The following is a 12,308-nucleotide window of genomic DNA, read 5'->3' as shown; positions in this document are numbered from 1 at the left end:
GCTGCGGGGCTTGTGGTGGCGTGATAAGTCCAGGGGGCATGGCCTCCAAACAGGAAATGGAACGTCCCTCCAGGGACCAGCGGTGCCAAACACCACGCCCTTGCGCCGCCGCGGGCTTCACCACTGCGGGGCTTGAGGCAGCATGATAAGTCCAGGGGGCGTGGCCTCCAAACAGGAAATGGAACGTCCTTCCAGGGATCTTTACTGCTCCTATTCCCTTCAGAAGCCCCACATCTGAGGGACTTTTGGTCCATAAGAGGCTGGGGACCTTTGCAGGTCTTCCGTGAAAAATGGCGGCAGTGCTTGTAGCATCATCCCCCTTCCTGTAGTGTATCTTTACTCAGTATGTAATGCAAATGTCGAACACTGTCTTGTGATCCTATTGATTGTCTTTGAACAGTTATTTGTCTGTTACAATAGTTAACCTCTACCCTTCTGCTACTGCAATCATGGACCTCCATGCTCGTCCAGTGTCATCTGTACCATGTACTGTTATTCTGTCATCTCCCACTGCCTCTAGTTCTAGTGGTATAAACATCCCCTCTTTTCCGCCTAGTGGTAACTCTGGTCTGAACATGTACTCATTCGGAAGGCGCCACAGTTTGCCCTGTATTCCTGGAAGCAATGTTATGATTACTTCAGCTCCATACCAAAATAGTTTTTTGTTTGTTGGCACCCCCCTCTGTACCATGCAGCTGCATAAAGCTTTGATTATTTCCCTCGCATTTAGGAAGTGAATTCCAGGTGTGGAGCACACTATCCCTTTGTTAGGGAACGAGATGGTCTTATTAAGTTAACTCATGACATCTCACTCCATTATGTTTACTGGTGTCCGTCAGGAATACAATAAGGGTAGAACTAGGTCATGCTCCCCTATAGAAAGTGTAAGTTCATCTGTAAAAGGAACCAATTCCTTCACCCCAGAAAATCCCTGTGCATTCATGGCATTGCCTGACATTCTTTACTTCCCCTCCCGGATGCAGGATCTAGTTGCCCCTGTGTCTACAAGGAAGGAAACATTCTTTTCACCTATCGTCACCCCTATATGTGGTTTCACTGCCGGGTTGGGTGTAATCGATAGGATGGAACACATCAGGTCTGTCTGTGGGCTGTCCTATTGAGGGTATAATGACATTCCGTTTTGCTGCAAAATGTGTTAGCCCCCACCACGGTAGTCCCTCCTAGCTTTCAAATGGGAGTCAATCCCATGGAGTCTGTGCTTGTCTATGTGTCCCATCGCCTTCTTGTGGCGAGTACAGTGGCTGCGTATTATTCTGCACCTGTGGAACATGTGGTGCCTGTGGGTATGGTTATGCTGGCATTTGCATTTGTGGTGTCTGTGTCATGGGTTGGTATGACTGCATGTACGTGTTCAGTGGCTGTCCTTGTTGTTTTGTCTAGTCCTGAGTATACTCACTCTGTTCCCCCTGATATGTTGACTGATATTGCATTCCCCCATTATGCTGTATCCCCCCTCTGCTCATACACACCATGAAGATGTGCCCTATCTGTCTGCAAACCCAACACTGGGGCAGTTCTTTCATTTGCCTCAGTTACCCCTCTGGAAAACCTTCTGGACCCTGTTACATTGGGTGCCCTAGCCCACAACCCCTAGGCAGCTCCCCTGTTCCTCTGAACCCATGATGCGCATCTGCTGCCCCATGAAACCTCCTCCTGTGGGAGGCGGTGCATACTTGCGCTTGTGGTGCACTTGGTCCTCCTTCGGGTGTCAGCATTGCCCCTTCCATGGCATATTTTGACAATTTCATCTTCACTAATTTTGCCTCCTATTGGTTTCTTTCCTTAGGCTTTTTTTCTTGCATTTTCTTGAATTAGCCTGCAATAGTACTATAGTGAGTTGAATTTTGGACCATGGTTTTGCTTCCACCCCCACTAACTTCTTGAGTTGTTTTTTCACCTACTCTGGTAACCCTTGAGATAGTACATGATAGAATAATCCCACTGCCTTGTCCCATGGTTCTCGTGTTTCAAGTCTCCATTTCTCTTGAATCACCTGAATATACAGTAAAGGGTCTTCATCTCCCCCATTTTGTGTGCCATGATCATGCTAATGTCTGAGGTGTCTGGGTACTGCACCCATAGAGCTTGCCATATAGCCACTCAGCAGTTGTTAAACAGCAATCCATTGTGTCTCGTGTTCTGGGAGGTAACTCCTGGGTAGCCGGCCCTTTTCCACACGTCATCGGCGACCTCTCTGAGAAGCGCTAAGAGTAAACTTTTCATGTCCCCCACTGCTAATGTCTGACCTGCTGTTCGTTTTTCCATCTTGTATATCCATTTCCCCACTCCCAAGGTCAATGAGGGTAGCTTACATTTCAAGTTGTCTTTGTCTGTCTGTTGCCATGGTATGTATTGAGGTTGCCCCCTCCTTTCTCCAGTAAGGGGAACTGTGTCAGTCCAACCTCTTCATCCATTCTCCCAGTCTCTTTGGTGGTGGTAAACTCCCTCGCTAATTTTCCCCTCCTGCACGCTGGAAGGTTTCTGTGCCTCTGTGTATATGGGGTAACGCTATCTGCACTGTGCGATACAGCCCTAGAACAATGTACACTCTCATCCTTGTTGCCCCATAATCCACCCTTGTCTTTGTCTGATCTCCCTACTGTGCCTTTGTCTGCACACTTCCCTAACCTCCCTCAGGCAGGTTGTTCTAGTCCCTCATCCTCACTTCCTCCGAAGTCATCGTCCAACTCGGTGTCTCTGCCATCACTGTCAATATATTCTTGGAAGCTTGGCCTTCTCAACACTGTGCCTTCTTCTATGTCAATCATGCTTCCACAGTCCCCCCTCATGGAGGACCCGATAATGCTTTTGCTTGGCAGTGTAGCTGCCCTATCATATCTCCTTTTTTGCTCTCTATCTGCTTGCTATTTCCTCTCCATGTTGTCGTCAGAACATGCTAAACCCAATTTTACTCTCACTTCTCTCACAGCGCTCTCTTCCTCTTCTTTGCGCCGTCACTCTCTTACAAGCCACTCTATTTCTAACTTTCTCTTCTCCCTCTTTATCTGTACTTGCCTTTCCCTTTCTTCATCTTCCCTTTTCCTTGCTATTTCTGCAAGCTCTCGCTGCCTCTGTATCTCTCGTTTGTGTTCTTGCTTTTTTGCCTTCTGTCCCTCCCTTCGCTCCCTTTTGTGTTCCTCCTTATGCTCCTTCTCTCATCTGTCTACCTCTTCCATTATCTCTGCCCATTCCCTCACTTCACCCGTGTCCTTACAACCCATTCCTTCGTTGATTGGTCCTCCCTCTTCTATTGCTGTCTTCCCATCTAGTTTAAGCAATATTTCTCCTCCCACCCACTCGTTCAATGCTATATTCTCCAGTCCTTCCTGTTTCCCCGCTGTTCCCAGGTCGCTCTCCTTTATGCGCATTTGTATCTTGCTGCGCTCTCTCTTTTCTCCTCCTGCGCTTTCTGTTCCTGTAGCTGCTTGTCAGGCCTGGCTTTGCCCCTCCCTTCTGCTGTATGCCAGAGTTACAAATGTCAGGTTTGTGTACCCCTGCCACTGCTCTCAATTCCCTTGCTGGATATAATCCTTATGCTCCTGCTGCTGCCCCTTTGCTCTCATGTTCAGGAGGAGGAGGAGGAGTGGGGGCTGAGGGCTTTTCGCCCGGGGTCTCCTGTTGGTTCAGCATCCATTGATGCCGTGCCACATCCCCTCCATTGCCCTGGAACATTTTGCACAATTCAGATATCACCATGTGTTTGCTCAATTTCTTTCCCTTTAGACCTCTTGTACATGTGTACATAATAGTTGCTGCACATATTTGGAGGAGCTCCCACCTTTTGACCACTGCCTAGGCAATTTACCCTCTGTGCTTTGTGTCCATTCTGTGCTATACTTACTAATTCTGTCCTTTTATCACGGAAGGCATCACCACATATGCTGGAGGGGTGTGTCCCCCACATGACTTCCACAATACTTTATTCTTGATACTTAACCACAAATCAGGGCTTTCAACACTTTTGCTGTCACTTAGTAAATATTTGTTGCTTCAAATTTTCAATTGACAGTTCTTTTTACAAATTTGCAAGCCTCTCCGGCTCTCAATCAGTATCCTGGGAGGGCTCTGCTCACCTCCCCTTTAAAAACATCTGTCTTTTCAAGCACAGCCATTACTCTTGTGCGTCCGCCTTCCGTGCACCACATCAGAACACCACAACTCTGTCGCACCTTCTTGTGCTCATCAAATCCTATACAGAATCCTCACTGGTGATGTCACTTCTACAATGCATAAGTGAAGGAAACAAACCATTAACAGAGCTCACAATACCATTGCACTGCTATTTTCACAAACACAACCAACATATACCCACGGCCGTCGTCCTGCCTCCTAGCAGGGGATACCAATATTTCACGTGCAAAATCTGTACCTACAGCATCGCCTTGTAGATAAAACGTCTCTGCTTGACTTAACCAGAAGAACACCTTCAGTGGTTCAAACTAGCTTCATTTGCAACGCCCTATACACGGGGATACCATCATCCAAGACCCGAGCTACAATGCCCAAACCACACGGAATCCAATACCTACATAACTTCTGTCTTCCCTACCCTTGATTCAACACTCTAGGCTAACTGGCTCAACCTTTCACCTCTAAATCAAATGTTCCCCAAATTGCTGTGTTGCTGAGTCAATACTTACACTCTGTGACCCGCTGATGCTGCTCGGCACCGGCTTTCCCCAAATCTACCAATCTGCCCGTCTGGTCTGCTGGCTACTCATGGACCGCAGGCAGGATTTTCTCCAAGATGGCACCTGACGGCCCCTACACGGTGTGCACCTCTGTGTGACTCTCGCGTTGAGTGGGTCAACTCACAGTCTTCCAGGCGTTGCGACGGAAGAGATGACTTTGTGCTCAGCGAGCATAGCAAACCGTCTTCTGCTACCAATTTGTAAAGGTATTCCAGAGGACCGAGGTTCGTGCTACACAGTCACCATTCAGCAGAGTGCTCCAAGCCCAACAAACCCTCCCCAAGCAATGACAGAGGACTCCACCAAGGGCAAGTTAGAACTGTCTTTTATTTTCCATAACAGACAGGGATCATGCAGGAAACCAAAATCCCCAGCAATCACAGCTCCTGAGCCTGTTTCACAAGCTTTTATTACACAATGGTGTCACAAAAGCTAACCTCTCCCCAAAAACCTACAAGCTCATTCTATTGGCTGATTTGGGTGGTAATACCTATGAAAGTTGCCTATATGAGTGGCCTAACTGGTCCTACCATGTCAGCTGGTCTCATCTGAGACTTCCCCAAAAACTAGCTATTACATTGTTGCAGGGTCGCAGGACTACCATTGTCCCTTGCCCATTGCACACCATCTCCCTAAATTGCTGTGCGGCTGAGTCAATACTTACACTCCGTGATCTGCTGATGCTGCTTAGCCACCGGCTCTCCCCAAAGCTGCCACTCTGCCCTTCTTGTCTGCTGGACTTCTCATGGACCGCAGGCAGGCAGTGCCATTTTAGCAACTTTTTGGGCCCTGGGCACGGACATCTTTGGGGCCCCCCTCCACCAAACCAAAGGACTTAAGTGATCAAAAATATCTGGTCGCACCCCCCACCCCCTCGTCCTGATCACAACCTATGGGTTGATATGCTGCCTTGCAGCATTCAAAATAAGCATGTTTACTCATTTTTAGTCCCCTTACCCTCTTCATTCTTGCTCTAATCAGAATAATAAACAAGTAGCATTTGAAGGCTAACATTAGCAGTCTACAAAGAGGTTACTTCTGTTCTAGTACATACAGGATACTTTTTATCAATAGTATCCAGGAAGGTATGCAACCTGTAGTATTCATGCAGGACCACATGTAAAAGGTACATATAACCCACAATAGACAGAAAACTCAAGTTAGCTGTCTCACAGAATGCAAAAGTGCTCAAGCATGGATACAGGAGACCAATTGGAAGGAAGGAGAAATCTACACATACCAAGCATGGATAGTGGATGCAGATTAGAAGCTACCTGGAAGGTGTCTGTATCCAGACTGACTAAGATAAGAAGTGGGATATGGTTTTCAAATAGTGTTGCCATTAGAGATCTAAGGAACAAGTACTGTGGTGTGCAATATATCAATGCTCACTATTATAGTGGAAGCAACACTATAGCCAGTAAACCTATGAGTGAGGCTTTTATGAAAATCATAATCTGAGAAGGAAATCACTCTGAATGGCTGACAATTTTGAAATGTTTAGGGACTGGCAATTTTGAAAGGTTAGGCAATACAAGAGTAAATGACATTCCCGGGATGCCACAGTGGCTAAGGAGTGGATGTGTGCCAACTCTGCAATATCTGCATTTGAACACTTACTTTTCCAGTTTTTATCATGAACTAAAACAATGTAATTTTGCAAAACTGACTTGAAAAGTACACAAATCACATTGCCAAACAGGACCATTTATAAAAACAAAATATAATAGAACAGTGTTATGCAAAATGGAATGAATCCAGCGTCATTCTCTCCATCATCAAGGGAAGTATATAATTACCCGCATACCAATCAATGTGATTTAACACATTTAATCAGGGTTTTTCTTTCGTATCTTAAAGCTTTAAATACTTCCAAAACAATGGCTTGTGACATTGTCATTTATAAACGTGCATTAAAACCTTTGACTTTTACAAAAAAATAAACAGTTTTTTGTGTCAAACGAGCAGACCTTATAATATGCTTGCCCAAGGCTTGCAACATCTGGTCTGCTCTCTTCTGTCTACCACCCCTTCCAGTCAAATGGCCTATATAAGAAGAAAGATCAAGTAATGGGCTACACAAGGCACTTCATGCAAGAAGGCAAATCTCACATAAGACAGCACAGTAATGTAAAAGATATTAGATGATTTGACCAGGATCACTGTATCATCTGCTGACAAAGCCAGGATACAAGCATGAACGCTTTTGTTCCACAGACTTGAAATTGGATACTTATTCACCTCTTGGACTAACAGTTTATGCTCATTATTGGAAAGATTGCCTAGGTTTTACAAAAACCCATCTGAATAAAACCAAATTCTAGACCTTCACCATACAGATATGATGTTCGTTTTTATATCAACCCCTTTCTGGTGCAGGTACATTGCTGATAATATCACATGTTGTGCTATAAAACCAAGTACATATGCAGGCAGGTTTATAAACTTCAAACATAAGAAAGGCTCAGTCAGCTTTGCTTGAATGTCCTATTTTAATCTTGCACATGAACACATATCTCTGCAATAAGTTCTTGACACACTGAGCTAACTTCTAAACGATTGTGGCATTCAATTTATCAATATGCATTTCATCTTTAGCTGTTGCACATGATAAACATAATTCCCACAGGAAGGAACAAATGCCGCAGAGGTGTGCCGTTAGGAACACACAAACTATGTATACCACAGTGAACACAGAAGACATTACATGATGAATTGATCAAAGCAGAATGTACTTGTCGAAACAGACAGGCAATGGGCTTAGAACCTCAGCAGCATGCCATAAAATATCCTGACACTTGCTATTTAAGTCTGGTGAACAATGGAATCTTACTTCTTTAGATCAGGCAGCCTTGTGGGGTCCCCCTCCAAGGTGGGGGCCCGGGCAAGTGGCCATTTTGCCCTCCCATAAAAATGACTCTGCAGGCAGGACGTTCTCTAGGCGGCTCCTGATGGCCTCTGCATGGGGTGCACCTCTTGTGTCTCTTGCAGTCCATGGGTCAACTCACAGTCCTCCAGGCGTTGCTACGGAAGAGGCGACTTTGTGCCAAACTAACGTAGCAAACCGTCCTCTGCTACCCATTGGTAAAGGTATGGCAGTAGACTGAGGTTTGTGCTACACAGTTACTGTTCAGCAGAGTGCCCCAGGCCCAATGACTCCTCCCCAGCAATGACAGAGGAGTCAGCCAAGGGCAAGTTAGAACTGTCCTTTTTTCCATTACAGACAAGGATCATACAGGAAACAAAAATCTGCAGCAATAACAGCTTCTGAGCCCATGTCACAAGCCTTTATTAGACAGTGGTGTCACAAAAGCTAACCTCTCCCCAAAACCTACGAGCCCATTCTATTGGGTGATTTGGGTGGTAGTACCTATGAAAGTCGCATATATGACTGGCCTAACTGGTCCTTCCATGTCAGGTGGTCTTGCCTGAGACTTCCCCAAAAACTATCTATTACATTGTTTCAGGGTTGCAGGACTACCATTGGCCCTTGCCCACTGCACACCACCCCAGGATTTGGCATCCCTGATTGGCAGGAGCAAGTCCCACAGGCCTGGGACCCTGCTCTTTTCACATCACTCAGTGTACCTTCTCAAGGTAATGAGAAAGACTGTGTGTCCCAATTGTTGCCACTCGTATAGCTACCTAGCCTGAGACAGTGCCTGCGGATTGCAATGTATGTTGGGCAACACATGTATTAGTTCTTGTCTGCTTCGCTGGGAACATCTTCTTGCTGCGGAATCTGTATCTCGTTGTTCCTTATTTTGAAGGCTTTGCGCAACGCAATTTCACTAAAGTCGTTCTATGATTTCTCTCTCTCTCTCTCTCTCTCTCTCTTTATATATATATATATATATATATATAGTCGTGCTTTCTCGCGAAGGTCAGTAGTATTTGGTTCTTCGAGGTTCTTTATGCGTCCCTGAAGTTCCATATGGTTAGTTGCAATAAGCGGTTGCAAGCTTGTTTTGTGTGGCTCTGGCTTTCTTGCGTTTCTGCATTTGGCTAATGAAAGAAAAAGGCTTCTGACAGCATGTACATTTATCTGTCCTTTGTCTACAGGACTGTGTATGCATGTTCTTTGTGTGTGTGTATGTGCATGTCTGTGTAACTTCTTGCAGGGGTGTATGTTTGCTTCGTGGATAATGTACTATGTCGTGGTGTCACTAATGACGTCAGCACAGCTGGATTTTTATCATTAGTCAACCTGATCCAGTGATGTGGCACCTGTGTCCACAAAGATGTCAGCTGGATTGGGTTTGAACGTTGTCTAAAAGAATATCTGCACACATATGTAGAATATGCTGGCCTTCCTGGGGGCCGGCCAAACAGCGACTGGCATCTCTCATTTCTCATTATTTGGGCTGTCCTGCGAATGTGGGACAGGAGGGGCATTCCAGGGACCCTCTCTTCAATGGGTGGACCCTGTGGTTTAACACTGTGCCATGACCCTAGAGCTACTAAAGGTGGAAAAAAGGATAATGGAAAAGCAAATGTCAAGTTCCTGGTTGCGTGGCCTGTAATGGGTGGACCATGTGGTCTAAAACTGCGCCTTGACCAGAGAACTTCTTTACATCAACAAGGAAGCTTGCTGAAGTGAAAGCCAGAAACCAACTATTGATGAACCTCATGCTAGGGAAACGGAACCCTGGGTTATGCAAGTTCAGTTTAAAGACTAACTCTTCAAGATACTTTCTTTTGATATTAACATTAAGCTTGGGGAAAAGACCCTACGCTTTGGCATCCTGGATCTCTGTTATCTTGGAGCTTTGTTGAACTTGGGTAAGGGCGTCCTGACCTTTATAGAACTGCATTTCATGTAATGCTCAAAGGAGGAGAAACTGAACTTTGTGGTGAACTTATTAACTATTGGAGAAGAAAGGTGATGAATAAGCTAGAGCTTGAAGTAGCTCAGAACTTTATGGTAGGAACACTATTTGAGTTAGTGTTAATGTCTCTACACATCGTTTTGTATTAGTTGTGAGGGCAAGTATAGGATTTAGACACAGAGAGACTTTTACATTCAACTTTCTGACACTGACGTTCCTTAGCTTATTTAGGTAGGGAAATCCCACTTTAGAATATGGCAAGTTAGGCCTTACTCCATCCAGACATTTTCTTTAATAAAATATTGTTCAACTTTGGATCTGTTGTCTGGGTCTCCTTCCCTGATGCCAACCTCACAGCACCTACTTTTCCCTGAGCAAAATTTTGAACTGTAGCTACATACAGTAGCTTTCCTCACACTCCTGCTTAGCTCCTGCTACCTCCTTCTTCCACCGATCCACATGCCATTCAGACATGGGTGACTTGCAGGGTCTTGGCCAGCCTCTCATAACTTGCATGGCTGAAATGCACACATAGCACCTCTCTATGTTCCTATTCTTTGAACTTTGGTCCCTCAAAGGGCATTCAACCACCAGGCGTTGGGACCATAATTATGATGAAAGGCGCTATGCAAATGATGAAAAGGAATGCATGTTCGTTTAGGCTGAATATTAGTCAGGCAGCTGTGTGTTGTACTATTTGTAGTTGTTTGAGAATTTGCTTTTGAAGGTCAATGTAGGGTTAGTTATAACAATCTAGCTTGTTTAGATTGGGGGCCTGTACTAGGTGTACTCGGTATGTGGTCAGATGTTAATAATGGAAGTATTTTATGGATGGTCTGTAGTTGTTAGAGTGTGTTTTTGGTGACAGAATGTAATTGCTACTTGGAGTACAGTGTGTTGACAAACATTAGTTTTTCATAACCTCTGTAGGGACGAGTGCAGGACCCAGGACCTCTCACCATGTGAAAGGCAATTTGAATTTGGGATTGTTGCATGGATTTGGGGTGGTCTTTTGTTCAGCATTCAAGTTGAGAAGTGTATTTCCATCCATGAATGAATGGCTTTCCCCCATTCAGTGATAATTCCCTTGTTTGATGAGGCAGGGCAGACTATCACCACTACCAGAATGCTGTCAGAGTACAGTTGGATGTTAGTGTGTAGATATTTATAAGATCTACCATAATGCTCATTGGCTCTTACAGACTGCAGTGATTCAAATGACCCTCGAGCAACCCCACACTGGAATATTAATGCTAGAGGGGAACTCGCCAATTTGAATGACTATTGTTTTGTTGCTGAGGAGAGAGGTTAGCCAATTAAGTGCATTTCCCTTGATTCTGTGTCCCTTCTGTAACCTGCTTAAAATGATGCTATGGTTTACTGAGTCGTATGCTGCTGAAAGGTCTTGTAGGATGCATACAGCATCATTCACTTTTTAGTTTAGTATTTTTAAATGTCTTTTTTATGTTGGTTGTGTAGCATTGTGATCTCTCTGCGGCTGTTAGGGAAGACGCTGGATTGTCTGTCATATAAGAATTTTAAGGATTTTCTTTATTCAATGAAAGTGAGCCATTGTTAGTCTCTCTACACCTTTGGAAAAGAATGGTGCGTTTGTTAGGGATTTACAGCTGTAGCATACCATTGGATTATCAGTGGCCTTCTTCAGCAATGTTCTGATTGTGGCCTTCTTGATAGCCATCGAAATGACTGCCATAGGAATGGTGCATTGAATGAACCACTTAGCTGGGTGCTAGACTGAGTATTTGTTCTTCCTTATTGACTACTGCTGGTATGGAGCATATAGTGATGTGCAAGCTTTCCTTTTCCACACTATTCTGTCGAGCACAGCAATGGTAGCATTGCTCAGCTTGCTTCTAAGACATTTTGTTTTGCAGTGAAGAATTGGCCATGCTTTCAGCCAGACTCTGAGATGGGGTAGCTAGAATTATGTTCAAATAGAATTGCTCTTTCTATGGTTGATAACCTCTTGCATGTCTCAAGCATGCCAATTTGTCTTCATTTTGAATCTCTCCGTTTGATCTCAACTTTCCTATTTTATGGTATTCTGGTATACATTATAGCTTTTTAAAATATTTTTTTTCTATGTTTGGACAGGCTTGTTTTTCAGTTCTCTTGATACCTTTGTAGTATCAATCGATGGTATCCTGAGTGGGGGTATATTGTGGGGGGTTCTGTACAAGTCTTGTTTATGTTCTGAGGTAGTATAATCTTGCCTCATAATATGTTATTCCATGGTCTCTGATTCGCAAATGTTTCCAGTTTTCAGTGTTTCTTTCTTTGTATTTCTGGTGGTATTTGCCAGTGTTTTCAAAAACAGTTGGAGTCTAGGTTTATCTGTGGCTTCCATATTTCCAACTAATAAATGTTAAATTAACAATTATGCTTTCGTAGTGTATCTTAAAATGGTGCATTTTATTGCTGCATATATAACGTGTCAAAGTAGCAAAGGAATCGGGTACACAAAGTTATTTGAAACTGGAATACATTTAACAAAGGAGAAATATTGCTTTTATTATGAGTTTGACATCTCATCTGTCACTTGTCTCACAATCCTAATTGGTTATTCTGAAAATTGAAGGGAAGGCTGTTCTTAAATTGCTTTTATCTGCAGTGTCAATGAAACTGCGAGAAGAAAATAATAATAATTGGAGCCAAACGTTATCTTAAATTTACCAGGAAATCAGCTGTGCTTTGTGTGCAGGCAAAAAAAACACGATGCAAAGCATGAGGTGTGCAGTAAAGGAAT

This window comes from Ambystoma mexicanum, chromosome 6p, assembly GCF_040938575.1.
Source record: "Ambystoma mexicanum isolate Mex_15411 chromosome 6p, UKY_AmexF1_1, whole genome shotgun sequence".
Classification (NCBI taxonomy): Eukaryota; Metazoa; Chordata; class Amphibia; order Caudata; family Ambystomatidae; genus Ambystoma; species Ambystoma mexicanum.
This window is presented reverse-complemented; position numbering follows the sequence as displayed.